This window comes from Cuculus canorus, chromosome 14 (assembly GCF_017976375.1).
Source record: "Cuculus canorus isolate bCucCan1 chromosome 14, bCucCan1.pri, whole genome shotgun sequence".
Lineage (NCBI taxonomy): Eukaryota > Metazoa > Chordata > Aves > Cuculiformes > Cuculidae > Cuculus > Cuculus canorus.
Window position 1 is genome coordinate 6,786,196 of NC_071414.1, and position 22,562 is coordinate 6,808,757.

Here is a 22,562-nt window from a genome sequence, read left to right on the forward strand (position 1 = left end):
AGTAAAAACAGCACTTACAAAACTTTCCCAAAAAGTTTCCTAATAGATAGATATACAAATATGCATAAGCAGAAAGAAAAAAGAAATGAAGCATTCAAAAGCGTCAGTAACTATTTTTCACAATTATCTGGAAAAATCAAACACTAAGATTGAGCTCCCAAGTGAAAGAAGCATCAAATACATTTTATTCTCTGTTGACTTGACGATATGGCAATGCCAGGTCAAAATCGAATACATATTTTTAGAGATATTTAGTAGACAGAAGCAATAGTGCATTATTATTACACAAGAAACTCTTAACTTGGTAAGGTTATAGCTTTACCATTATTAGTACTGATTTCTTCACACTTACAACTGCAGATAAAATAATATGGTTCCAATTTTGCCATTATTACTAAATAGACTCTTTGATGTATTTAACACCTTGCATTAAGGGGAAAGACAAAGTAAATCTGTCTTGTAGGAACATTTCTAAGGAAAAGAATGATATTTCATATTATAAGTGAGAAATAAAGTTCTTTCTTTTAAATATCCTAACAAGAAGGAACCATATTGGATTTGTAATGGTTCATACTGGAACCTCCCAGTAATGGAGCTGCATCAAGAAATCATCAAATTTTATCACAAACTGTATTTTGGACCTAAAATAACCTTAATGAAAGTGAAAGAAATGTGTCTTCATGAAAACTCTCATATTCCTTCAAAGGAATAGATAAATAGTTTTCATTCGTCTCTCACACTAATCCAGCTCAGGTTAAGTGTGTCTTGACCTGAAGACGTTAACTTTTCTTAGGGCTTGAACCACCTTTGAAAATTATTTCTTTCCTGCTTCCTGGCTCACTGCTGTGGATATAACTCCAATTGAACACAAAAGCTTATGATCAGTGCATTCAAGCTGTGAAATCTTGAATACAAATCTGATATGATATGTCCCTAGATTAGGGGACTATGATCATATAGGTTAAATCTTTAGAACTTTTCCACACTCGAGGTGCATTTAAACCTCATTTCCTCCAGGTACCTTTCACAACTAGACTTTCTTTTCCTGTTAACTCCCAAGTTATTGACTCTTGAAGCCTCAATCAATCCTATGATCCTTCTCATCTTTGCCGCCTGCTCAGTGCAAGTCCTTTACATCCCATAGTATCTCACTCACAAGTTTCATTCCTTGTGCCAAGGACTTTGTTCTGTCTGGCAGTTCCCTCCTTTGAGCCAACCATGCTGACTGAGTAAAGTTATAGCAGAGGTAACAAAATATTTTCCCTGTCTTTAGGGAGTTCAAGTTTCAAAACCAGTCAGTGTTCATAAGAACAAACTCAACCTTAAAAACACCTTTGTTTGGCAAAGGGCTATTCAAAAAGACAGCCAAATCTCAGGGGGTCAAGCTTAAGTAGCAAGAAGTTACGCGCTGAACAGAAAAACAGTGTCAGAGTAACCTATGAAAATTAACCAGAACACTCCTGCTTTCTATTTCTAAAGCTCTCTAAAACCCTACACCGAAATTTATATGGTATTCTAGCATTTGTTTGATGACGCGAAAGCATAATGCAGCTCTTAGAGGACTGCACAGGTTTCAGCAGACCTTCAGTAAAGCAAGTTTGAGTGATGTGCTTACGCTCTGTCTGACGCAGGTCAGTGCCGCTCACTCACTTCTCTAAGTGCTAAAGTGATTCATTAAATTTTGGAAAAACAAACACTCTAAGGGCAACTTTCACAGCAGCAGGCGATGCTTGCTAGTTCACCGCATATTTTATATCCATTCATAGCTGGATAACTCAAGTCACAACCCAAAGCCATTACGATCCTAACAACGTGCTATTAAGTGTAGCAACAAGGTATCTCCTGAAGACTCAGTGCTGTCTGAAGTCATGACCAATTCCATAAAATGACAATTAAGACAGAATGAAGTTAGAAACAACAGTGATGGTTGAATAGAAAAATCAATGAGTGCCTCTCCACTTCAGGTAGAATTTTAACAAATAAAGATTAACTGAATCTTATGTAATCTAGCTTGTCAGGGAAATGAAAACACATTATTGTCCTCTAATGCCTACACCAAGCTGAGCTGGACCCACTGATATTTTCAGGAGATGCTGGGTGATAGATTCTCTCATCAGCTCTGAAGTTGTCTGGATACAAGAAACCTCGTGGCCGACTGCAGTGTTGAAATTTCTTAACGGTCAGTTTGCAGTGGTCCAAAGTGGAAAGGTGCAGAGAGAGGAATAATGTAAATTTTCAGGTTTGGATGTTGTTGGTTTTTTCTCTTGAACACATGCCTTCTCCTGAACACACAACGTGACACAGACCTTTTGAGCTCATGAAGGTTGACAAAGGAAGGAACAAAATTAGGAAAGTCTAGGCTTGTTCCCTACCTGTGTCTTCAGAAAATGCAATAATGTGCATTACAGACATTAATACATGTTTTACTATGTGGTAGAAAATAACTAATAGCTATTTTTCTGTCAGTAGCTATTAAACATGACCACAGACCTGAATGAGGGTTTTTTTCTCACTACTGGATTCTGCTTCAAAAAAGCATGTTTAAAATAGGGAGGAAAGATACAAGTTCTTAGAACTAACTAATGTTCTGTATTAATTAACCTGACCTTCCAAACTACTCGAATTATGAAAAAGAAATGCAAGAGAGACTTTCTTAAGTTAAACTCACTGCAACAAGAAGATGCCTGGTGGGAGAGAACACTTCAGTTTAGAAAACAAACTAGAAATTCAAACTGCAGGTTTTAGGTGAGAAAGGTGTCAATTGGAAGTAGTCAGAATAAGCAGAATGACTTTCAGTAAAAAAACCAACAAAAGAGAAATCTCCTATAATTCAGCTACATGCTATAATTCTGCTACTTTACTAAGTGATGTTTCTCTTTTTTGCATGTACGAATATGTACCCCTTGGTGACAATATTTATTAAGGTCTCAAATACCCATGCATGACTCAATATCAGTGCAAGATACAGTATATAATTTTGTCATAATCTTATTCAATCACCAGCACTTTAATGTGACAAGTTTTTATATATTTGAGGTATTGTTTGTAAATTCTCACTATCCAAATACATGTAAAACTTCTGTGAGCACTAAATCTTTGGCTTCGAAGATAACATTTTTACAAAATATTTCTTCTTTTTAACTCTACTAGAAAGTGTTAGCCTTGAATGTCTTGATACTGGTCGTATCAAGAAGCAATATCTTCAGAACAGAAAGTTAATTACCAGGGTTCAAAAATTCAGTGATGATTAAAAAATCACATTAAACTATTAAGTACAGCCATAAGTTAGCATTAAGTGAAATTAGAATATTTTCTTTTTTTATTTCAGCATAAATTCAGAACATTCCTCCTTTGCTCATGATTTAGCCTTCCTCAGTTATGTACGCCACCATCTCGATAACAGTAATAAATGATAAATGGGTTTAAAATGTATTCAAAAATTGAATTCCATCCAAATTGCGCAGTTTTCTCTCTAAATGACACTGAGAATCAGTACAAGTGATAAAATCTTAAGTGAGTACCATCAATTAGATGCAGTTACACTGAAATAAACTTTATCATAATATAATCTGAGGAGTACAAACCCTTGACGACGAAGCCTTCAAAGATAAAATACTGCTGGAGAGATTTCTAGTAGAAACTAGACGAAAACTCTGAGTTCTTTAAACTCAATGAGTACAGACAAGTCCATTATAATTTATTGCAAGACTCTTCTAGCTTCTCTACCTTCTTCTCTCATGCCCCCAAAACTGGTGAAATGCCTGCTAATGTGTGTGCACGTATAGCAAACTGAATTGGACACACTTCTAGCTATAAAAGAGAAAATTTTCAAAGAAAGGGATTAAATATAATTTTCTTGAGCTCTGTGTTACACTTGTTCTGTAAGAGAATGACTCCAAAGAAGGGAGGCAGGTTTCTGAATACTAGGGGGGGGCAAAATGATTTTATTCCATTTGTAAACCACACTGGATCACTGATAGGAAATAAAACCAAAAAGTGGAAATCTTCTCAGAGCACTGATACGGTCCCAGAAGATTTTCTTCCCCATATTTGTTGCTTTGGGTTATGTCAGTTTGTTTTATAGCAGCAGTAATTTTAAATGCATTTTCCTCTCTTGTGAGATGCACTCTTTCAACTTTCCTTGAGGGAAGCTTGAGGCACTGATTTATGGTCAGATATGTGTGAACATATCTGACTATAAAACACATCGCACTTTAGTATTTACAGCTAGAAGACACACAATATTCCACGTTCGGTGTCTGAATGATATTAGCCTTCTTGCTGTGTGCAGGTACCATAACATTCTGTTACAAAGAAAAAAATATTTGGTTTATTAAACTATTTTTAAAGGTTTTGCAAATGTAGATTCCCAACCTGCATTAATGGTAAAAGGGAAACTTGTAATATTCTGATTTTACTTATAAAGGAATCTTATGCCTGGAATTTTCAATCTACCCTCTGATAAAAGATGAAGGCTGGAAGCATTTGACTTTTCCATTATCAGATTTAAAATAGACAGGTTTTTTCCCCTTATAGTGTATAGAAATTGCATATTAAAGGTCCAGAAATGTGTAGAAGAGGGAATCATCCATGCAGTAAATTCCAGATTTGTTATTTTTACGGTTTTGAGTTAGAAACAAATGTAATTAAAAGTAGAGGCAGCCCCATGCCAGGCTGCCTCAGTGCTCAAGCTGCGGACTTCAGCGTTGTGAAAGCACTGGATGAAAGGCATAGCAGAGACCGCTCAGGTTTAGGTGCTCCTGGTTCCGCCAGCAGTGTTCCCAGCCTGTCAACGATGCCTGGCTGGCAAAGCAAGTCTCCCCAGCATCCTAACCGGAGGGCAGATGAAGAGTCAGGTGTGTACATGAACACCTTTTTGGTTGGACTGGGCCAAAAATTAGTCCTCATCCAAATAAATCACATATAGAACATACCCCACAATTTCAATAAGTCAGTGTAAAGACGGAATTTCTAGAGAGCTCTCTAGAGATACCTCAAATAGATCTCCTTGCTTTCCACAACAAAGCTCACGGAAACATAATGGGGGCAACAATGTCAGTACGGGATTGCGCCTAAGAAATATTACTTGAATTGAAGCTGTGTAGTTGTAGAAACTTCTGAACTTGCAGTAATATCTAAACTAAATTAGGGCTCCACCCTAATTTAACCTCGAGGAAGAAAGACTGCAAGACATGTTTTATTATAAGTAGATACGAGTTTCTTTTTTAAGTAGATTTCTTGCTCTACTGATATTACTTCTTCTCACAAACATAAGGACATGCACTAAAAAAACTTCAGTTTTTCCCCATCTGCAACAGTTCACAAGAAAAATGGATAAAACCCAATCCATCCCATGGTTAGTCTGCATTTATTATGTTAACATGGATTGGGTGACTGTCATTCTTTGTCAGTGGAAGTGCAGAAGTAAATTATTTTCTTTCAATTCTATTTTTATTTACTGCATTTACCTCTGAGTTACTATGAAATACAGGCTTATTCAAGCAACATGACTAGAAAGAATGAAAAAGTGCACCACCTGTGTAATTATTTACCCACATTTGAAATGCTGAACCCTGGATGTGCTGTATAATCTAGATTTGTAACTTCCAAAAGGAAAACATTAAGCCAAACATACAGGATGAGAACTTGAATCTAATGAAAAAAAAGTATTAAAAAAATAATAAAACCCTACCATTTTTAGCTATAAGATACCAATAATATTTCCAATATCAGCTGTACAAAAACTCACCGGCAGTAAAGCAGATGTTCACAGAATCAAGGAAAGAACACCAGACCCTCATAAAAACAATCTAAATGATCATCCCCTGCCCCTTTCTATCATGAGATTATAAAACCAATAGCTCTGATCACAATACCTAAAAGAAAAACGTAATCTGTCCAGTACACAAAATTCAACACCTCTAATAATCTACAAGTTTTCAGTTCTGTTGTATGGTTTTGAAAAGCAATGTTTAAATCATATCCTATAGAAAGTGTTCACAAAACACCATTTTCCTACTGCAAAAACTGCTTTCAAAACCAGCTGGAGTTTCTACTTTCATTATCAGTAGTTGGTCTGTCAGGTGGCAACAGTCAGAGATGTCAGCTAAGAAAGTGCTGCTTCTAACAGAAAGACAGATGAAATACTTTCCTCAATGACCGCAAGGTAGTTAGAAAGTTGTCATCTGACTTCAGCAGCGTGGCTGTGTCTAGACTCATAATTAAGGCTCATCTTTAGGCTTCTTGCTTGGAAACAGACTCTTTCTGAAGGAATCAGTCTACAAATATTTGCCCTTTCTTTTGTTCTTGCCATCATTAAGAGACATTAGAAAGAAGAAAGACGTGAATTACCAAAGGTGCAAAAGTCATTCAGAGATACTGTACAGACAAAGGTGTGTTTTGTGGGGGATCTTAAGGCCAAATCTTGATCATCCAAACAACTCTAGCCATGTTCCTTGGTTCCTCTTAAGCTTACAGGTATTACCTGTGAGAAGAACAACTGTATCAAACAGTTTCCATATCGAAAAAGACTGCATACTCATCCAAAATAAGTATTTCCTTAATTCCTACCGCTAAACTTTGCACATGCATTTAACAATCCTGCAACTTTCAAGTGCTGAGAAGTTATCATCTACAATTCAACGTTTTCCTCAAATACTGTAATGGTAAATGAGTGATAATTTTGGCATCAAGGCATCTTCTTAACATTGAGGAAATAATCAACAGCAGTCTAAAAATTAAAACATTTAAAAAAAAAATCAGAAAAAAACCCAAAAAAGAAAGTAGAGGCACTAATTAGAAAATAACTTCTTATAAAATAAATTTCTTTATAAGAGAAATACCTAGACAGCTACTGAAATCACAGCGACACAGCAAGACAATTTGAACAGGTATGATGGGCTGTCATTCCTCTGCTTCTTTCAGCACAGGTAGCAATGCCTACACACTTGCACAAGAAATTCCTGGTCCTCCTGAGGTTATCAGGCATGTAAACACGCCTATTATTTTTTTTTGGATAAATAACTGACAGACACAGGAGAGAAGAAAGACCAGAATTCCACAGCAGAATCTGTTGAGGTTGGAAAGAGAGGTCAAGCTTTAAATAGTCTGACCTGAGCAGAATACAGGTTCTGTGTTGTTATAGGGAGACATCTGTAACAGCTACAGCACTCCTGACAATATCAGGTATAAAATGGACTTTTATTAGCAAATGTCTGCTTTGCCCACCAGTGGAAATCAGGTTCAGAGCTTCCGACGTTAAAATTTGACCTGAACAGCCACCCAGTGTGGCCAGACTCGTTCAGGTAAAAGTTTCTTGTCTGAAGTGCAGTTCCAAAATATGCCGTGTTTATCACATAATACATAATATTTCTTTTTCTTACTTTGCAACTAATACAGTATGGAGTTCTCCATGTCAGAGCTTTTACATGTTAAAATACCTCATAATTTAGATGCTTTTAATACCTAAAACATATTTAGTCAAATCTAGACATCAGGCTGCCATTTCTGCAGTTTCCTGCTTTGTTTATCCTCTAATCCATTAATGGGAAAACTTGTTGGCATTTTGAATTGTACTTTCTCCATAACTCCAAGACTTAAAAATGCTGTAGTGACTTCTTAACTATGAAGTTGACAGGATTTTATAGAATACTTGATGGAGGAACGTTTCTAATTTATTCAGCTTCTCCATTATGTTAACAAGAGCTGTGTGACACAAGTGGAAAAATTTCTATCGTTTATGCAAGAAACCCTTACGGAAGCCAGTGCTTGGGCTGATACAGAAAGCTTCATTAACGAGATATCCAGGTAGCGGCATTAACAAATAGGCTTTTTTAAGTTGTTCATTACCTTTTAAAGGAATCTACAAGAAAAAAGTTAGCCCTTAAATCGCAGACTGAAGAAAATACCAAGGGAGACTTTTCAGCTCATTTGAAGTCTGAAGGCTATTGTACCTATTTTTTTTAAAGCTGATCAAAATTCACTCTGCTGTTTGTTACTAAATTATGTATCTCTGAAGTATAAATGTGTTAGCTTTAGAAAGTTACAAATTAGTGTATTTCCATACAGCTTGGGAGAATATAATTTTAACCGCTTTGTTTTGGGTAGGGAAAATATTGCCTGCATTTTAACACAGGGGAGCTGTCAGGATACATGGCCACACAGTTTCTTTGGCAGCAAGATTCTAAGAGCATTAGCAGCAAATTATCTAGTATAATTAATAGTATTTCATGTAATGTCAGATTTTAAACTACAGATTTTTTTTTATTTGGCTGTCTTTATCAAGTCATTTATTTTAAGATAATATTATTTTATTTGATAAGAAACTACTTGATTGTGGTTATTGTTTTCCTATACGTCTATTTAACTCTACAAAACTATAAAATCTGTACAATGGCAGCATGATATTTCCCTACTTGTTTATTTTACAGTGACAATTTCGTTACACTGCCTAAACTGTTCAAGCAAAACCAATGACATCTAAAAGTGCCATCAATAAAAGATATAAGAGACAACTGTTACTGTAATCAGGGAATGTTGCCATGGATTTCAGTGGCTTCCAGATCATAACCTACAGCAGGAGATAAGAACCAAACTAATTAAAATAGATGGCATCATGAAAGAAAAAGATACTACAACAGGTACTAAAGGGAAAATCAAAGAATCGAAAGAGTTAAATCAGAAGAAGAACACAAGTCAGAGGAGGAAGATAACTGGGTAATAATTGCATAAGGTTACAAAATAATATTTGCAAAAGGAAAGAAAACTAACAGAAAAAAAAAGCATGGATTAGAAGACAATTCCCCTCCCCAAGCATGAATGTTATCAGGCTAAACAACAAGATCCCAAGAGATATCACAGGAGTTTTAATTTCCAGTCTCCAAAGTTGTGAATAGAAATAATGACTTCAAACTGGAGTTAAAATAATAAAAAAATACAGAATAGAGCACAGCTTTTATTTTATTACTATTTATTTGCACTAATGAGTACATTATTCAAAGCCATCCCATTTCTGATACCTGCAAAATAGTTTTACTCGGAACCTTTTGGTGTCATAGCTATTGTTCTAGAGGCTGGATATGATTTTCCTTTTTTTTATCTACAGCGCATAAAGGAGTAATGTGATTTAAGCAATTAGTAGCTGTGAAGATAAAAGATTATTGATGATGATCCAAACACATGATTTTAACAATGAATCTACTATGCCAGTAAACAATAGACTGTCTTGAATAAGAAAGAAGATACCCTGCAACTCGGAAGGATGAGGGAAAGCTATGAATACCTTCGCATTTACCCTTTTCTGTTCATGGCAGATAAGTAGGCAAGAAAGTATGATAGCTGATTTTTATTTCTGACATGACAATTGCAGCGCTATTGAATATACAAGAACAACAACAACAAATCAATGACAAGGATATTTTTGTTCTTTTTGTTCTAAGAACTCTTTTTCTGTCACAACTTCACTTTCTTTGAAGCTATTTCCTTGTGAAAACTATTTAAAACTGCAATCAGGCTGCCTCTGCAGACTTGCATCTCACTAGCAAGACAGGCAGAGTGACCTTGCATTTTATTTTCGGCTACAATATTATTTAATTTGGAAAAGCGAAACAGGTAAAGCTTTGCTTCTCACTTCTCCCACCTATTTTTTAAGCAATTCGATGCTTTCAAGCAATTTCTAAGCTTTCACTTGGTAGTGCTGCAGGGAGACGCTTAAGTGTACCATTTGAAATACTTTTTTTTCTTTTTCCTTTTTTTTTTTGTCACAGATGGCACCAATGCCATGTCACATTTTCTTGCTGGTCCAAAGTCTACAGCAGTTATGAGGAAGGCAGCAGTTCACATGGGTTCCATCTCCATGGTAACTTGTTTACAAGGACTAAAATACATGCTGAAAATTCAAGGTTAGCTTTCCCTTTGTTCCTGTTTTGATGTTTTTGGCAATATGAATAATGGGGGCATAATCCTAGATTCAAACAGCTTTGTGGCAGACCGAGTCAAAACAAAACTCTACACAAAATCTGCTTTCATCATCCCCATTAGAAAAAGAGAATTCAAAAGGCTGCTTAATCAGACCCATCAGTTGCCTCTTCCTTTCACACTCCAGAACAACCGTCCTTATTCTGCATTTCAGCTTTATATCTCCAGGAATGAGACTGTCTAAAGATTAATACTTTTCTGAGGTGATAACTTGGGGTATGTGCGTGTCTACGTTGCATCCATATCACAGCCTAAGAACTTGCTTTGTCTAAAACAATTTCTGAAGTAGGAATGAACAGGCACCTTTTCAGAACTTAAGCTGAATCACATGATGGGAGTCTTTTGTGCTCTAAAAATCAAACGTAATAATAGCAACATGCTGCAATTCTATAAACTCTTATAATAATGTTCTCATAAATGTTTTAGGGAGATTCTGCATCCCTCACTCGAAGAAAACAACAATTTCCATAGTAGCCTCTGGAAAAGCCAGCAAGGACCGAAGTCACCTTGCTTTCTTGTGATTAGTTTAGGTCTGTTTACAATCCCTGGGCATTCATTTAGTGAAAATTTGAAAGAAACATATTAAAAAAAAAATTATATCTGCTGAGCTATTTTAACTTCTTAGCAGATTAAATATGCAGAAGATAATTTATGTATTAGTAAGACACCCTATAGTTTGGGCTTATCCAACTTATAGCAAACAGCTTTGATTTTCACTCAGCAGCTGATAGGTTTGCTCACTGTATATTTTCCCACATAGAACTTGAAAACAATCAGCTGAAAATTCATATATCTCATTTAAAGGCACTGAATGCAAGATGCCTTATTACAATGAATGTTGGGGGACTTTTGCCTAAGTTCCTTTGCAGTGTCTTTTTTTTTTTTTAAAGTCACCTTATATCTCCTTCCTATTCATTAAAAGTGGAGATTTTTATCATCCCCTTTTTGTTAGAACAGAAATTCTAAAAAAAGGATAGATAAAATTCACCATTTGAACAAGGCGGTTATTTTACAGCTGCTCGATCTGATATACAGTGCTTAGTCTTGATGTACTTATTAGACAAACAGCTAAAAGCTGCCAAACTGGTGGACAGATAAAATTCCACAGGATCTGGGACTAAACTACTGAAATCAGGAAGGACATTGAGAATTCAGCCACCACATCAGGATCTCTACCTGAAAGAGAATATTCTGTGTGTTCAACACAACACCTGCAGAGCTCATCTCCGTCTAAGGAAAAGACGGGAAAACAGATTTCCATTTAGTTTCAGGTTTGAGTAACGAAAAAGCCCTTAGAACCAGCACTGCCCAGTTTTAGCCTAAGCTAGGAAAAGTTTGGATAGTGTCACAAATGTTCCTAGTTTAGATTAACAAAAATTACTTACATCACTTTTCTAAACAAAACAGATGCATGTGGGAAAGAACAGTACAGACATACCTGTATTATGTGTTTAGCTAACACAAAATTGATAATAACTATAAAAAGCAATATTAATTTCAAAAAATTGTGAAATTGTTTTGCAAATTGTTTTTACTAAATCTTTCTATCACCTAGTGACTAGCTTTACCTAATGGAATACCTTTTAATCGTACCACAGTAGAAATATTAAGCATTTTTATTACATTAACATCTGTCAGATTTTGAAGAGATTTAAAGGATAATTCACATTTTCATGATGGGCTTTTCTAATTAAAAAAGTGAGGTTTTTGCTTTGTAAAGTAATTCTTACAATGTGTATTTAAAGGATACTCTTGTTCCTTATGCCATATGTCTTGAAACAAGTATGGTTCTAAAACGACAGTCTGTTAGGTACCTCTGCCACTTCCGTGTAAGCAATCTGCACACACCACGGATTGCCATTTCTTCTACTGAGATGGACGGGTATTTCATAGCAGCAATGTAAATATAAAACCAAACATACTTTCAACTCCTTTAAAATTTCTATATGACTTAAAGTAAGCTCACCTGGAGTTGGATAACTCAGTGTTTACTAACAAAAGATTTTTTTTAAAAGTACCATTTCCCAAATTCAACTTGCCTTTTATATTTACTATTATGTACAGTGCAGCTTAATAGTGACATAGAGTGCTGCAGAATTTCTTTGTCTGCTAAAAGTTGCTACCCCTCACTGTATATTAGTTTTTGTATTGCAAAGAAATCATAAGATTCAAAGGTTTTTAGTTGAAGTGCAAACAAAACAGGGAAAGAAAATAGCTTTCGGTCCCCTGATGCAGTGCCTGACAGCTGACTCGGCATAGCACAATGAACAAGACATGCATCGCTTGAGAAGAGACAGAAAATGTCAGTTGGGGCTATTCATATAGTGAATAGGATGTGATAACCTTTAAATACATATAAACAATGTGTCCTCACACACTGTGCTTTGCTGTTCTCTTCAGAAAGATATTGTCCAACAGTTCTGCATATGGTACAGAAAGGAGGGTCCGTGCCCACAGAAGGTTAATGATCTTCTTCAAACATAAAAATAAAGCTTTCTCAAGATGTAGTTAGTTGTAATGGCAAGGGGAAGTAGAATTATGATTGTTTATGTTGTCTGAACATCAGATAAATATAATTCCAATCTAAATCAACAATGATGTCAAATTACAGAAGGAAATGTACACACAAACGAATAACATTGTACAGCCTCTGCTTTAAGAGAGGAAAACCAATCCAATAATCTCTAATTGATTTACAGGGTTAATGAATGGGTAAAATTCCCAGGGAAACATTCTAGATTTGGCCCTGAAACTCTGCCTGAGGTTAGAAACCCATCAGTCGTGTTATCTGTATCTCAAATATTCACAGTCACTTATAAGGAATCTGTAATAGAATCTCTGTATGTAGTAATCTCTTACTAATGACTATGAAAATCTTTTGTGCTTTCGCTGTTTAATAAAACTGAGACTAATTCAGGATATCTGGATTATTGTATTAATCCTTAAATGTATACAGACATCGATTTTGAGAAAATCTACATTTTTGTATCTTCAGATAACAGACTAGTGCCTTCTGCAGTATGAGTCCTTCCGACTCCCATCAATCATTTGTTATGCCTGGGGAAGATTACAGTGTGTTTTCATTCCTAGCATAATCATTTGGAAGAGCTACATAAGGTCGAAGATACTGAAGTTTGAGAAATAATAAAGTACTTTAAATAGTTGCAGCTAAAAAAAGTCTGCAAAGATGACTAAGTGACAATATTTGCTCTAGGAAAATAGGGTGAAGTGACTGATTTACAGAAAACAGTGTAGAATTATGGTGCTTAAGAATATAGTAATATAAAAGTCTGGATATACACATATATATCCAAGTAAAGCAGCAATAAGTTTAAAAGTATCTAGAGTTAAACCACCGGAATGAAACAAATCAATATTTGGAGGTCATCGAATGTGGTGGTTAATATTGGTTCATTGACTATTTTACATAAAAATCTATCAAAGCTAGGGATAAGCTACAAGGTGAGCTGATAAACCACTCACTAAGTTTACAGTTATTTTGCATAAATTTAAAGATCTCAAACAAAAATAAAGGAATTTTGGGCACAAAGTCCAGTCCCAGACTATTACAGACATGTACATTACATAAGATCACTCCCAAATTTTTCAAAGTTCATCAGTAAACTGGTCTATTTATCCCCACCCCACATGGAAGACTATTCCTGCTGTTCTTTTGTACAGAAATCTCATTCTTATTATGCTTTTCTTCAAGTCTGATGACAACTCTTTACTGCTATTCCATCATCATCCTTCTGCTTAAGTAGTTATTTCCCCTTTGCTGTTTATTCTCACAACAAATTTAAGTATAGAAAACCACGCTTCATCTCAGTTCCTCTTATGTTACTTTAAATAAGCCGAGTCCATCCAGTTTGCTGTGGTACCACAAGCTCCCCACTCCTCAGGTCAGTCTAACAACCTGCCTTGGGTATTTGACAGTCCCCCTGCACTCTGCCTGCAAGTCACTCGCTGCCTGAATTGTTGCAGTATTCCAGACCTCTGACCACCTTCAAGACACTGCTTGCTTTCTGCCTCTCTTTTTTTTTGAGGAACCAGAGAGAAAACATTATCTGTTTCTCAGAAAATGTGACATACCTATTACAGTAATGGTGATGACTGATGTTGTACAAATAATTGCTTTTTCGGTTTGGTGGCTAAGCCAAAATATATATGAAAATTCAAGCAGAAATTCTTCCTGCGCAAGTTTGTTGCTAAAGCATGAAATAATTTGTTTCCTTCCAAAACAGCAGAAGGAAGTAGACCATGCCTTTTTGCCCAGTAAACTAATATTTATTGACATGACTTGGGTTTAATTCCCTTCCCTGCTTTGACAACCACATCCTGCATCCCAAAAAACTGTTCCGACAATAATGTTTCTGGAAGGGGTGAACACTATCTTTGTCTAAGAGAGGTACCTGGAAGAGCTTCATGGCTGAACAGTTATACATTCTTTTTACAATGCATGATGATGCTCATCACTCAGGTTGCCTTCCTACCATCTAAGTCAGCTCTTGTTACTTGGGTTGGCAGATTGCCTCTCATTCCTTTCTGACAGACCTGTTCTACATGATATGGAATACTTACACTCACACTGCAACACGTGGAGGGAGGGAGCCCATACCTTGATTTCAACAAGCCTGAAGGAAAGTTCCCATTCAGTTCCTGGCTCAGTCAGAGAATGTGACTACTGTGTTTCAAAGATAACACCACAGTTTTGCTTCAGCAAATTTACACATAAGTCTTGTCCAATCATGTATATGTTTAAAACTAATAATAATAATTCCTTTATACACACACACACATATATGTATCTACATATATATATATTCTTCACTCTGTTGGCTGGCTATCTTGAAATAAAATCTTGAAAGCAAGGCTTATCAATGCAGTTATTTCAAAGTACTGACACACCCACACATCTCGCATCATTTTGCACTCAAATTAAGAGAGGAGCGTAACTTTCCCTTTCTCCTTGGAAAACTAGAAATTTAAACCACACTACAAACAATCTACTTATTTGTGACTGAGGAAAAAAAAAGGCTGACAGTAAATTTTTTCAGCTGAAGAGGAAGTAAGACAACATCTTTCTTATTTAAATAAGCTTTTACTAAAGTTGACAATTTTAAGTAATATTTTTTCATTATCAATTGAATCCTTACTTGCAGAGTGAGACGTGGCATACAACACTTGGGCAAGGCTAAGATGTTCAAATCTATCTCAATTTTTTTCATCTGCAGGACTAAACACTATGAACAGCCATAACTGTGAATGGAATAGCCCTCACAACTGTGCACAGGAACTGTTCAGCCACAGCCTGATGGCCACAATGACAATCAAATGCATGATGACCTTCCTCTCAGCACATACATCAGTTTGTGTGTGTTTCTGTATGCGTAGGTATATACACACTAATTACATTGTACAGAAACACACACATATCTAAGTATAGAAAATACACAGATTCAGGTTTTAACCCAAACGTTTAGGGCTTTTTAAGAGTTTGGGGTATACAAAGATAATAAATTGCCAAGATTTCTATTAAAACAGTACATATTCTGCTCTCATCAGTCTGACGTTTTCACAGATCTGAAGATTTAATGGCATCCGGTATAACCCCTGATGTTCAATAGTCAATGTCCTGTCTTGCTTCTGTTTAAGTCAGTGGGAGTTATTTCCAGAAGAACAGGGGTGAGCATGTGGTTAGTATGGCATCTGCACAATATTAAAATAACCTCTCACAATTGGAACACTTTGCCATAGTTAATTAAACATATGAATGACTTGTTTGAACAATCTTATTTTTTGCATTCTGGATTATAGCCATACAATGTGCTGATGATGCCAGGGTTATCTCTGCTTCTGCTTAGACTTTCTCTGGTTCGTTTGGCTTACTGTGGTTTGTTAAGCATATGTTCTTGTGAGTGTTTCTAACCCCAACCTCTACTTTTTTTTATACTTATATAAACTGAAAGTGACAAGCCATTTGTTTACTGTGGTTCTAAATTAATTAGGATTCTCCAAGGCACATTTCATACTGTTTGCTGCAGCTCCACTTTACTGAATGCTATATTAACACTTTGCACCTTACACGTTCCATTTTTTTTAGAGGATCTCAGATTTTTTTTTTATAGAAAGTGTTAAGGTGGAGATACAGAAATACAGAGACGATGTACTAATGCACCGAAATTCAATGACACAACTAAAAGTAGGACCTTGAACATTCATACTACTAACTGGAGAGTAATTACTACAATGATGATACCACATGCTTAATTTTGTGTCCTTCTTCTTACAGCAGTTTCTTCCAGACCAGTGAGACATAAAACAGGAGATACCAATATCCTTATTTTGTTCATTCCCTTATTTCAACCTCAGCCCAAGAGAATTTGCAATTGAATTAGCATGATTTGTATAGCTGAACACAACATAAGGTCTATTTTGCAACATTTAGATCTGTACAACACTGAAATCCAATGATTAAATCACTAAGCTTGTTGGACCCTCATATCCAGATACTATTGCTCACCTTAAAAAAATTTTAGTTGATGAAGAGGGCGTTAAAGCATCTACAGCATTTTATTGTTATTTTGAATTTAACCGCACAATCAAATACTCTAAAAAAAAGTGAGTAAGATGTATAAGTAATCATAAAAGACTTCCTATTTACTAGTCGTCAATAAAATAATAATTTTGCCATTTTCCTGTGAATAACAGTTTCAGGAAAACACCAGACAGTAGCAAGGACACCCAGCAAACCTATCTAGTCAACAAGAAACTTGCAAGACCTTGAGAGCACTAAAGTTGCTAATAGCAAATGTCTTACCACTCATACTGAGTCATTCAAGTCACTGACAACCAAAAACCTAACATTCACAACAACTGCCACCTCACTGAACAGAACAGGTTAAAGTCTAACTTGTGGGACATTTAGAACATCAATTCTTCAAGTAACTGTTCCAAGTCCTAAAGCTAAGATGCTGCCATTCTCGTGGTGATTCACACAACAGAAATCCTAATACTTCTCAACACAGTATTGGGCCTTCTAGAGATACAAACTGCGTCAGGAACAAAGGAAACACCAGTTAAACTATTTAACAACCTTCTTTCCTTACCGTCTCTAAGATGACACCTCTCCGTAGCATTTAGTGTCCTTACAGGGTATACAGCACTACAGGGCAGAGCAGCAGCATTTTGGAAAGTGTAGTGTCCTTCATTGATCTCTTTGTGCAGACCTGCAACAAAATTCCATCAGGATTAAAAAATGAATCAGACACAGCTATATCCTTGTAAGTCATGACTACATACTTCTCTAAACTTTTTACAATTTCATCCCATATTAATTTACAATCAATTGCAAAGCTGTGGTTCTTATTAATCTCTTTAGAAACATCATGGTTTGTTTGCTCTTCTTTTCTTTTACCTCCTGCTACCAACTACTAGGTCACACTGCTGCTAAGTACTAGATCATTATATGCATGCAAGCAGGAGATAAATTAAATAGAATACAAATGCACATTTTAAACAGGCATTATAAATGAAAAAGTCTGAATAAGTACTATCCATCCACTCTTTAAAAAAATAAAAGTAAAATTATTCTAAATTTATGCTCAGTTTTATTTGCTTTCTTTAAACGAGAATAGTCCAATCCCTAGGCTTAAGTTATTTGCTCAATACAGACACAAGGCACAGCACCTGTTAATAAAGAATGTATCTCTCTTTCTTCTCCCGGATTAGACTGCAGTAGGAACATATTTACATTCTTCCCCTAGAGCTTGACTTGCTTGATACCAGTCAAAGGCTTGACTTCAACACTGAAATCAGCTCATAAATCAAACACAGATTGATCAGAAATAAATTTTGAGGTGTTTTATTATGACAGAAATTTTGAGATAAAAGAAGCTCCAAAACAGCTAAGAACAATGGGAGGGGATTTTTTTTTCCCAGAGGATGTAGCTAGAGAATGATTTACTTAAAAAAAAACAAAACCAGTCTGTCTTCTGTAAATGGTGGTAAACCATCTCTTCATTAAACCCTTTCTGCCATGATCCCTTACAACGCAAACACTCTTACTACTACCATATCATTAGGAATTCCCACCCTTGAGTAGAGATTTGATTTCAAAGGGATTAAATATTAAGGCTCCATACAGTCTACTACAAATCATACTATTAACATAGGTTACATTATGGAACACAGTTGTAATATAGAAACATATAAAGCACATTATCTTTGGCTTCAGTCCATGCAATATCTAGTGCAAACATCACAGGACTGAGCTAAGTCTTTGTGAGAAACAGTCATTCTTTAAAACCAGATGCCCAAAACTCTGTCACCAGATCAACCATGATCAACCAGCTGTCCATGGAGGCCAATATTCCTCCGGTTACACTGAAATGTGCTCTTTGCTGAGGAAAACAAAATACTCGCCAGAGTAAGAAGGAAACCCTCCCCAGCTTCCAGTAAGCACTCGACTCAAATGTTTTCAGAACAAGAAAAAGCCCTTCAATTCATATGGATACAGCGCCGCAACAGTAAAACTTCTCTCAGAAAATACCTATTTGTCCAAAGCAAATGCCCAAGGGAAGGTTGAATCTGACAAAACTGCAGAGGGAAAAACTATTCAGAAAGGAATTTTTGTAAAGTGAAAGCTTTCTGTTTAGATGTTTTAAGGATATGTGAACTTCTAATTAAGAATTTCTTCACCTCCATCTTCTCAACGACATTTAGAAAAAAAAAAAAAAAATCATGGCATGTAATCATTTCCAGGAAAGTAGTTTTGAGAAGTAGCAGCTTTCAGTTATTTCCTTATTTTGGAAGGGGATGAAGAGTAATTAAATGCAAAGAAAAAAAATACAAAACAAACGTAGATTTTGGTCTAGAATCATAGGAGATGTTAACTGTAGCTTTTTTGACTGTTCCAAGTGTTACATCTCTTACTTCTACAAACTTGCTCTATTTTATTTTTTTTTTTTAATGAAGAAAAATTACACTAATGATATAATATCATGAGGATGTTAGTCCTAATGTCCTTACCAAAGTCTCAAGAAACAGAAGAGAAATGGCACCTAACAGAGATCCAGACTTGCAGTTAAAACTATGTGTAGGTACTCTCTCTGATTAAGGTGCTATTCCGTTACCCATTTTGGAGGGAAGTATCTCCCTAATAGTTTCAAAAACAGTGTCAAAATCCATTCACCAAGATTTCTCTTTTAGTTACTCATCCCCAACTTCATGTACACAAATCATCACTGTTACTGTCAGAGCAGACGATCTTCTGTAGCTATAGTTGGCTTCTTGACAGTGTTTATTTGTTTTCTTTGTTCCAATTACTACATGTCATAATACTTTTCCTGTCTTTTTATTTTCTATATTGCTTCATTCTCTATGTTCACTCATAACAAATGCCTGCATCTGGCATTTCTTGCTCTCTCTAGACAACCCATCACTGTACCTTGTCCCACACTGAATCAGTATATTATTTGTTTGATCCTGACCTCTGCAGACAGCTGGAAATCATGAAGACTCATCCTTTGGCAAGACCAAACCAAATTTCTACTTTGCTTTTGAAGAACTATGTGCCCAGCCACTCAGCTGTGGTGGCATGTAAGCCCCAGCAGGTTAGTGCTAATGACATTTTGCACTGCAATGCAAATTAAACGTAAACACTGAATTGTAACTCTCCTTTTACAGTCTGTCAGACTTGAAATTTTTAAGATTCTTATTTCCTAATTAGGCTCCAATGATGAGAATGCCATTAAAGATGCAGCAGTTACTGTTAGAGCTTTGTCATCCAATGCCAATCAAAGGAGAACAATAAGGTTCCTGGCTTACACAAGCTTATATTTTACAGTTTTTTAAGAACTATGAGCGAGCTAGGAAAGATATCAAAATGCCCTTTGCCTTTGCAAAGAGACCACAAGGTAGGCAGGACATTAGAAGATGTGTCTTTAGAGTACGAAAGTTTGAAAGACCAGGCCCTGTTTAAAATTCCTTTTTTTTTTAGTGCAGGCTACATGGATTGAAAAGAGGAGAAACCTCATCCAACAGACTCTTTAAAAGAGAAAATCAACAAAACAGACATTTCTAGATAAAGGGAGAATATTTTTGACTGGCTATAGCAATTAAACAGTCTTCCAGACTGTTGGGGAAAATCCATTTCTACTGATCTCAGTGAGGAACTATATCAAAGTATTTATTTGCTGGGATTTAATCTGGTTCCTGAGACTTCAAAACCATTTCTGTAAATCAAGTCTTTTTGTGTTTCAGTTATAACACTCTTTAGTTTCTTATAGTTTCGTTAAATTTTAATCAGTTGGTTTAAAGTATTCTACCACGGCTGAAATTTTGTAGAATGAATCACATAAAAAAACCAAACCCAACACATCAGCCTTGCATGGAACAAAATAACGCACATTAAACAACATGTTTATCGTTCTTTGAAAGTATTGAGTTGAGGGAATTAAGAATCCAGGTAAGACACTAAAAGAACGTTTTTTTTTGTGGTGGAGCTGATTAAGAGCTCTAAAAGTCTTCCCAGATAAAGGACAGGTCAAATACCTATGAGGAACAAATTACCATGAAGCAAAGGTGTAACATCTTAAAAGTCTTTCAAACCTCATTTTATACTTAAAAAAGAAAATACTAAAGCATTGAGGAGGGTCACAATAAAGTGATTTTTTTTTCAATCCAACCATTAAACTCAAAGAGTTTCCTACTCATCAAAACTGCATTTATAGAGTTAATAATTAAGTTCTTGAAAAGCAAAAAAGCCTAATTACATAATGGTTGGACTCTATGATCCAGTGGGTCCTGTCCAACCTGGTGATTCTATGATTATTTCACAAGCTTCTCAGTTCGTACATTTAAAATTTTATCAGCATTGTTATTACTGTTTTCCATCAGTACACGTATAGCTATTTCCTTTAAAGTTAAGTGGTAAGTGCTGAAAAATGCTTAGTAAACCATAAACTTAAAAATCACTGTTGATGGAGCTAATTTTTTAAAACAAAATTACCGTCAATTATATAATCGCTATAAACCTCAAACTTTGCCTACTGGAAAGCTGTCTCTACTATCAAGGAATGTTTCCTGAGTCTTAAGATCACTTTGTTATGTTTGTAACCTGTCAAGCTCTTAGCTGCTATTGCTTAATGCACACTTTCCATAATTAAAGTTATCTTTAAAACCCACTAGCTCAGAACTCAAATAGCAACTGTTTTTCTCAGTTATTGTTTTACTGGTCTCAGAAAAGATTAGCATTCCACATTACATCGCTTTCCCTTATCGTATTTACAAACTGTCTACAAGGATGAAACACAAGGAGGGCACTTGCTCTCTAAATATGCGTTCTGTACATCAGTTTTCTGGCAGGCATTAGTGACGCTGCAGATAGCGAGATCTCTGCCTTTTGGTAAAAATGACAGTAACACACAGCATTTATAGCCACTACTTATTTGTAACAAAGCAGATTGGGAACTCTCTCTCAACTTCTGAAGTCCAGGGATTCACTTTATCTGTTCTCTATGCTTTTCAGCGCAGTGCCCTCTCACTTGGAAGATGCAGCTGGTTGCTAAAGCGTAGGTTACAGAACACCGATTTCCAGCACCTCACGTCTCCGTGATGTGTAGTCTCCGCTCGTAGCATGAGCTGTGGAAACCCATCAGGAATCCTAACACTGCTTCAGATTCACCAGCCTCGGCCATGCTCACCGCTCCTGAAGGGTATGCAAAGCAGTACCGTGTACAATTGTAATAATTACAACAGGAAGCTTTCAGACTAGAACCTATCCTTTCTCCATCTTAAATACCAATCCCACACATGCCTGTCTTTTTTCTTGCTTTCTTAACAGGCAACAGCAACTTCATTAAAGATGTTTAAGTGAGTCTTTAGGCTGACTGCACTATTCAGACTCCAATTCTTTTGCTCTGTTGATATCCCAAGCAGAGAAAGCAAATTATTAACCATTTATCTTTTGTACTGGGAAAAAAGAAATCCCCAAATCTATTTTTTTTTCTTAAAAAGGGGGGGGGGAAGGACAGAAAGTATTGCAATCTTTCCTATCTAACTGCTAATCTATCCAACTGTAAAGATGTAGAAATTTTTCTTTGAATAAAGTGTTGCACTAATTGAAAACACACTATTAATATACATGTAATAAATGCTTTCCAAAAGTGACACCAAAAAAAAATAAGGACATGTGTTATTTATATCAAAATATCACCCTACCAGATGAGTCTATCGAAAAATAGTCTAATATGGAAGCATTGGTGCAAACACACAAATCTTATGCAATGGGTCTTTTTATCACTGACAATCAAGAACTTGGCTAGTACTTCAGACCACAATCATACAGTATCACATTGCCTGCTATTTCTAATGTCAACATGTCACCTGCTGTTGCAAAAGAAGCCAAGAAAAAACCACATTTTTTGTCATTTAAAATTGCACACATGTTGTCAGAAAAAGCAAACTGCCCAATCTATTTGCAGATTGGCAGGGACCCAGTGCTTGCCATTTTCCAAATCGTAATTGATTCCTTTGGCAGACCTCTAGCTATGCTGCTATTCTATCAGTGCAGTGAGGACACAGAA

At 35.9% G+C, this 22,562-nt stretch overlaps 1 long non-coding RNA gene across 1 annotated transcript in view; it reads right to left on the minus strand.

The window, feature by feature from the left end:
- The window catches only part of LOC128853604 (uncharacterized), a 188,044-nt gene that overhangs the window by 105,491 nt on the left and 59,991 nt on the right, over positions 1–22,562 (minus strand). Inside the window, exon 2 of the long non-coding RNA XR_008452234.1 lies at positions 17,085–17,204. This is a non-coding gene — a long non-coding RNA (uncharacterized LOC128853604). The remainder of the gene's footprint in view (positions 1–17,084; positions 17,205–22,562) is intronic.